At 36.5% G+C, this 7,552-nt stretch overlaps 1 long non-coding RNA gene across 1 annotated transcript; it reads right to left on the bottom strand.

The window, feature by feature from the left end:
• Positions 1-1,739: 1,739 nt before the first annotated feature.
• Positions 1,740-3,253, bottom strand: LOC145955555 (uncharacterized). The gene is made up of 2 exons (XR_014432196.1): positions 3,049-3,253; positions 1,740-1,986 (listed from the first exon to the last, which is right to left on the bottom strand). It is a non-coding gene; the product is annotated as an uncharacterized LOC145955555 (long non-coding RNA).
• Positions 3,254-7,552: the final 4,299 nt, after the last annotated feature.

Below are 7,552 nucleotides of genomic sequence, written 5' to 3'. Positions count from 1 at the left end.
CCTAGTCAATCCAATCAATGTAATAGTAAGCCACACATGGAAGTAAGCGACGAAATGATTTGGGTAGTTAAAATAAACATAGGTCCAGGAATTTATGATATAGGTTAACGTTTCAAACTACTATTGAACTCAGGGGTAGGCAAAAGATAACTTAGTGAAATGAAACATCTTAGTAGCTAGAGGAAAAGAAAGCAAAAGCGATTCCTGAAGTAGATGCGAGTGAAATGAGAGCAGCCTAAACACTCTCTTAAGCACAACTTCTACCTTAGGTAGCTCTATATTATACCTTCGCAAGAAATTACATGGCCTAAAATTTCTCACCTCATACAATCCAAATTCATACTTAGACAATCTAGTCTAAATCTATATTGAATATATCTTTACACTTAATTCTAATATGATGATCTCACATTCTAAGGTCAAAACCTCTTATTAACACAAACATCCACTAATCGATTCATAAGGTCATTTATTCTCATACCCACATACATGCATATCAAATCACATATATCATCCCTAAGCATGTATGAATTGATCACCATGAACCAATCATTTCATTTTAATCAACCTTTCAATGACCAAACCTCAAAACATCACCAAATCCATTTTTATCCTTGTAATGCCTAAAATCTCATAAACATCATGATAACATATATCTACCTCCAACAACTGTCAAAGTAAATGACACATAGAATTATACTCATCCAAATGATCTCAAACCTATCTCAAAAGAAAGCTAAATGAATAAGCTACAACTCTTATGAAGACATAAGATTTCCAAAAAAAAAATCATCTCCTTAGCCAAAGATTCAAAAATCACCACAAATAAATTCAGCGCTTACAACTAAATTTTTAATCACCAAGGCAGTCATAACTGAAGTGTTTCATCTTATTCCAGTTCTATTGGAAAGATAATCTCCCAAGCCACAACTTTCATGAAGACCACATAATTTAATTCTGTTAATACGATACTCATACTGGCACAACAACTGCAACGAAAATATCCCCTATACCCTACAATAATAGTGTACTAACATACCACAAAATACCTCAACCATTCCAAACTTTCTCCTTTCCACTTTAAAATCATATTCAAGCTTTCCTAAATCAAAACAGCTCACATATTCAGTACTAAAGACTTTAGAGAGTAAGATTCACATTCTACCCAAAACCATTAAAAGGTTAACAGGCAAGTATCAACACTCAAGGAAATTACCAACGTTCCAATCAAAATATCAAAACTCCTATTCTCAGGTACAACCTCCTTGGAATCAATCGCTACCTCTATAGATTCTAGAAATTCCATTAATCGTAATCTCTTAGTACACTCGACAAAATAATGTATCACCCAAGGTTATAATAGTTCTAGTTGGTTAGCAAAATACCTTATCTTTTACCACTACTAGTACCTATGCTCACAACACGAGCAATTTCACCCAACCACTACTTCTTATATAAGCAAGAAGTACCAAAACAATTAAGCAATCCTGAGAATAACAAGAGTAATCAAAAATAGCATCATCAATTTATATCACATCTATAAGATAAATCCTAAGAACACAATGCACACAAGTAAATAAACAAAATCAATCATCACATCAGCACATCAATAAGTTACATTCAAATCATCACATAACTCATCTACCAAACAAGCATAGTAGACTCATAACTCACGGCTGATAGAATCGATCTGCTCTGATACCACTAAATGTGACACCCTTACTACCCCAACATGTATATTGTAATAAATCTTTTCAGTTACAGTAAAAGGGTTCACATAAGAAACTTCAACAACTACACTAATTGAAATATCAAACATAAAACACAAGATTCTTTACAAATTGTTTTCAAAATAATATTACAGTACCAAATTCACATAAATATTTCATCCTAAAAATCCTTTGCCCCGATGTCACAATATCAGAGCATTTCCCAAAATAAAACAGTTGGCATTCTAGATGCCACTCGTAGCCGGATCTTCTCCACCTAAAATATCCACAATTTATACGGTGAGAAAAGAAGATATCTAAATGCAAAGTACATCCAAACACACCATGTTAAAATCTCATCATATTTCTTTATTTAATAAATTATTTACGATCATGTATCATAGTTTATCAATTCATCATAATCCGCTTAGATTTTATAATTAACAAAATCATTTATACTTTTTTTTCATTCACATCATTAAAACAATTATTTCACCATTCATAACTCATGTCAATCTCAACATCATCAATAATTCGTGCCAATCTCAACAATTAACACTATGCCAAGGCCTCGCCACATCTGACACAAGTGATACAGGTTAATTGCCTCACTCAACCCACACCAGACCAGGGGTCACGCCCTCCCTGTAGCATCACTTACCCAGGGGCCGTGCCGTCCCTCGCCATTTTGGTGTGAGGAAACACAATCACATTACAATCAATACAATCTCTTGCAATTAACCCTATGCCAGGGCTGCCATAAACGACATAAATGGTGGTGTTAACTGTCTTACTCATCCCACACCATGCTAGGGTCACGCCCTCCCTGTAGCACCACTTACCCAGGGGCCGTGCCGTCCCTAGTCATCGATGTGAGACACCACAATCACAATCAAAATCACATTCATACATCCTTTCATCTTATAACTCAAATTCATATCACGTACGCAATTCCATATCACATAGATAACAGATAAGCTCAATATAATAGGGTTTACATACCCCTCAAGTAATTCACATCAATATCATTAATTCTTAACAAGTAATATAACAATAACTTTCATTAATATAATAATCAATAGAATAATTAATATAAACAGTAAAACCCCTCATTATTCCAAAATCTAGCTCACCGCATTTTCCTTACAATTCATTCTTCTTCACAGATCATCATTCCTACACTTAGGCATATTTATAAACCTCAACACAGATAATTTTAATAGAACCAATAATTCTCCAAATCAAATAATTGTAAAATCAATCATAATCCTAAGGAATTCTTCCTCTACCCAATTCCCTCATGTACTATACATATAAATAATCCCTTTTTCCCCCGTACCTGGATAAATAGGAACTCAGGCAGAACCTCCTCCTCTTTTTCTTAAACCGGACCGGAACTAGAGTAGAACCTCCTCTATCTTCCTCCTCCTTTCTCTCCTTAGACAGAACCTCCTCTACTGGATTCTTCTTCTTCTCTCTCCCCTTTTCCTTCCCCTCCTCTCTCTCTTTCTCCCTTTCTCTCTCTTCTTTCTCTCTCTAGGACCTCTTCTCCAAGTTATCAATTTCCAAATACCCTAGGACCCTATTTATAGGCATTCTGATGCACCCGGAACGGCCCGTACTGAATTCGGAACGGCCCGTTCCGGAACCTTCGAATCTGTGCAAATTTTTGAACTGGAACGGCCCGTTCTAAAACCAGAACGGCCCGTTCCAAAACCCAGCAGAGCGACCCGTTCTCCTTCCGGAACGGCCCGTTCTGCAAGGAGAACGCCCCGTTCTGCAAGGAGAACGCCCCGTTCTTCAAGCAGAACGGCCCGTTCTCCTTTGGAGAACAGCCCGTTCCAGACCCGTTCCGAAACTTAAAATTTAGCCACTTTCTTTATTTCAGAACGGCCCGTTTCACTTTTGAAACGGCCCGTTCCGGGCACGAATTGGGCCTAAGGCCCAGCGAAAAATGGGCTGTTACAGAATCACTATCAATATTTTACTCAAAACATTGGAAAAAGAGAAGGGTTTTCAAAAATTAATAATGGCCTTCTTAGCTAGAATTAGGTCTGGGGGTCGGTTACGCTTGGGGAAGGTATTAGGCACCCCACAAAGTCTTAACTCAGTTCCCTATGATAAATTTAGCATAACAATAAACAATTAAATATTTGCACCTTTTATTTTATTTATCATACAATGATTTACATTTTACTTACAAGACAAATAACACCTACTATCTACATGATTATTTATTTATTTATTACATATAAGAAAAACAATAAATTAAACAAATAAATAAAACAATAAATAAAATGATAAATAGAATAATAAATAAAAAAGTAGATTTCAAACCTCCGAAGCAAGCCTTTTATAAAGGAATCTTCCTAAATGCGTACAAGGGCACGTTTTGGAAGCCCTTCACTCTACAAAGACCTCACTATCACTCAAAAGTTTTTATAGAGAGGGGGAAGCCATGCAACTTGAGGTGTGTCTATTCCCTTGGCCAAGGGGTTTCTTATATAGCCATATAGGAGGCAAAATCATAAAAGGAATTGTTAGATGTGGGACTTAAAACTTTGGGTTTCTTAAAACTGGGACTATATCTACAAAAACAATCTTTTTTAGGCACCGTGCAGGATCTCTAGAGAACTCGTTAACTATTCGATCATGTTGAGTTTTTGATGGTACCTTCTTAATACATTGGTCTTTAACTTCAACGGTCGGATCATTGTAATTAGGTCTATAGTGAGAGATACTATTAGGAAAAAAATGTTGTTCGAAATAAAACTCCTTTTTTAACTTATATATAGGGCCTCTAGAGAATTAGTTAGCCATTGGATCATACTGAATTTTTTATGGTATCTTATCAATACATTGATCTTTAACTTCAATGGTCAGATCGTCGAAATTAAGTCTATATCGAGGAATACTTATGTGAGAACAAACACTACCCAAAATGAAACTCTTCTCCTTTTTTTGAAAAGGGGAACGACTGTTCCAAGGTTAGGAATGACTGTTCCAAGGTTAGGAACGACCGTTCCATGATTGAGAACGCTCGTTCCAAGATTGAGAACGGTTCTTCCAAGGTTAGGAATGACCATTCCACGCCCTAGATTAGGGTGTCGAGTCCCTTAGGCCTACCGGTGTTGTATTGGTCCATTTTAGTGCTTTATTAGGATCTCGGGGGCTGCTCCTCTCGTCCTAATGGCTTTTCGTCCTTAGCAAGTATAACCTGGACAAAATCTGGAGTCTGCAATACATGATTAAAGACTATTCCATTCATCTTGGGCCTTTCCATATCTTGTCCAAAAAAATCATTGATGAAAATTTTATTTTAGTTCTTTCTTAACTTCTTTTGGATCCTCCACCCAACATCCATCAATATTTAGGCCTTTGATTGAAATTTTCTTTCTTCTCTAGTTTACCACCATGTTGAAGAATTTAGTGTAGCATAGCCAGTTTCAGAAGGCCCAAAGCCTAGTGTGGGTAATTTAGTAGCCCAGAACGAGTTGTTCCCAAACTGGAACTGGTCTTTCCAAACTACTAAATAGGCCTATAAATCTTAGACTGGAATGGGTTGTTCTAAAATGGTCATTGTGAGTTAAATTCAACTTCAGAATGGGTCGTTCTGGTTTAAGAATGGGACATTCTAGAACGGCCCGTTATGGATTTTGAAATGGGACGTTCTGGCCACTTCAGACTTCTATAAATAGGAGAGAGAAGGACTCAGGACTAGAAAGCTTATTTTTGGAGGATTGAAGTTCAAGAGTCAAGCTTTGGAAGATATTTATTATTCTTCTCCTTCCTCTTCTCAGATTCTTGGCTTTTAGAGCCAATCTTCAGGTAAGGGAAGTTAGATTGTATGTTTTTTGGTTATATGTGAGATTAGGAACTCATATGGAGTAAGAATGTTGAGAATCATTGATTGATTTGAGGACTTTCTCATTTTTCAGGGTTTTGGGAAAAATTGGGTTTTTGATGATTTTGATCCATGGTTGATTTCATGCTGAATTTGAGGTTATTTTTTATTTGTATAGAGTTGTATAATTACATTGTGATGTATGATGAGTAGAAAGTGAAATGAAGAGATGCATATTGAGTATAGTGATGTAAACTAAATGAGTAGTTGTGCCAAATAGAAATGTGTTGAATATGTGATATGTTGTTAAAAATGCTATATGTTATGTGTAGACATTTATATGTTGTGAAATATGATGAGATGATATAGTTGAAAGTTGTGAAGTGCATGATGATAATATTGTGAGTTGTGAGAAGCATGATGTGAAGTGTGTAGATGTGTTGAGATTTATATAGATGTTATTAGTAGACTGTCTTGTTAAGTTGTTAGAGAAGAGTTGTATGTTGCTATAAAGTTGTATGTTGTGCCATATGTTGAAAAGCTATTACTTTATGATGATTGAGTTGTAAATTATGAGTTGAGCTAATAAGCTGTTGAGTTGACTGTGTTGTTTAAAGTTGAAATGAGTCGATCATTGAGCTGATGAGATGATAACCATGTTGTTTAAGTTGAAAGTTGATTGAGATGATGAGTTGAAAAGTTATATGTTGTTTAAGTTGTTGAGCGGAGTTGTGTCATTGAGTTGTAAGCTGATTAAGCTATGATGATGAGTTGTTGATCACTAGGACTAGAGGAGATGTTTTCAAAGTTGTTCATCCCATTGTGTGGATTGAGATAGTTGTGGTGCTCTGAGAGCCCAATTTGTTAAAAAACCCTCCTTGGGAAGTTGTCCCTTAGAGTGGACGTTGTGTTGTTCTCCTCAAGGACTTAGTTGATCCCGTGTGTGGGTAAGGTCGAGGCACACGTGTACAAAGAAACCACGGTATAGGGTCCAGGTCGAACTATATCGATTACAAGCGGCCAATTTGAGTAAAGTACGAAGTCGAGAACTTAGTTCCTAACCGAGTATCGGAGGGTTGTAGTATTTAAAGGATAGTCGGTAGGCTAATCCCATAGGTGGCTTAGTTGAGCTAGCCAATGTCGTGGTAGGCCTTGTCGCAACCCGAAAATTTCCGATCTTGCGACCTATGGTTTAGACATCCTTTTAAAGATCTCATCAATTGAGGAATGCCCGAACACCAGACTAATCCTTAATTGATGGTTTTGAAAATAGGTTTTATGGAGTCGCCACCAATGTTTTACTCAAAACATTGGAAAAAGAAAGGATTTTTAAAAGGTCCAATAATGGCCTTGATAACCAGAATTGGGTTCAGAGGTCGGTTACGTGTAAGGAAGGTATTAAGCACCCTTACAGCGCCCTAAATCGGTACCCTATAATGAAGTTAACATGATAAAAAATAATAAATTAAATATTAGATCCCTTTGTTAATAACTATTCACATGCTTGAAATTTAAATTATACGAATGACCCTAATATATCTACATGATTGTTTTTATTATAATAATGTTTATCAAAGATAAGAAACAAAGATAAAAAAATCAAGGAGAGAGAAGAGGATTGACTGAAATACCTCGTATCAAGCTTTGTTAATGGTGATTCTAGGTGCTTTGTGGCAACCTTTCACACTAGAATACCTCACAATATCTCAAGAAATACAAGAGAAAGAAAAAGAAAGAAAAAAGAGAGAAAAAAAGAGAAATTTCGAGCTCTGGACAAAATTTGGAGTCCCTCAAAAATGTGGCCGAGATTCCTATTTATAGGCTTCAGACAGGGTCCAGAATGGCCCGTTCCGAAATTGGAACGGCCAGTTCTGGATCTGGCCGTTATGTGTTAATTTAGTGTATTGGAATGGGCCGTTCTGAAATCGGAACGGCCCGTTCCGGAGGCACGTTTAACACGTAAAGGTCATTCTGGAACGACCCGTTTCAAATGAAAAAT

Source organism: Cajanus cajan, chromosome 3 (assembly GCF_000230855.2).
Source record: "Cajanus cajan strain Asha chromosome 3, NIPB_CcT2T_4, whole genome shotgun sequence".
Lineage (NCBI taxonomy): Eukaryota > Viridiplantae > Streptophyta > Magnoliopsida > Fabales > Fabaceae > Cajanus > Cajanus cajan.
The sequence above is the reverse complement of the archived record's forward strand: the minus strand, read 5'-3'. Positions and strand labels throughout refer to the sequence as shown.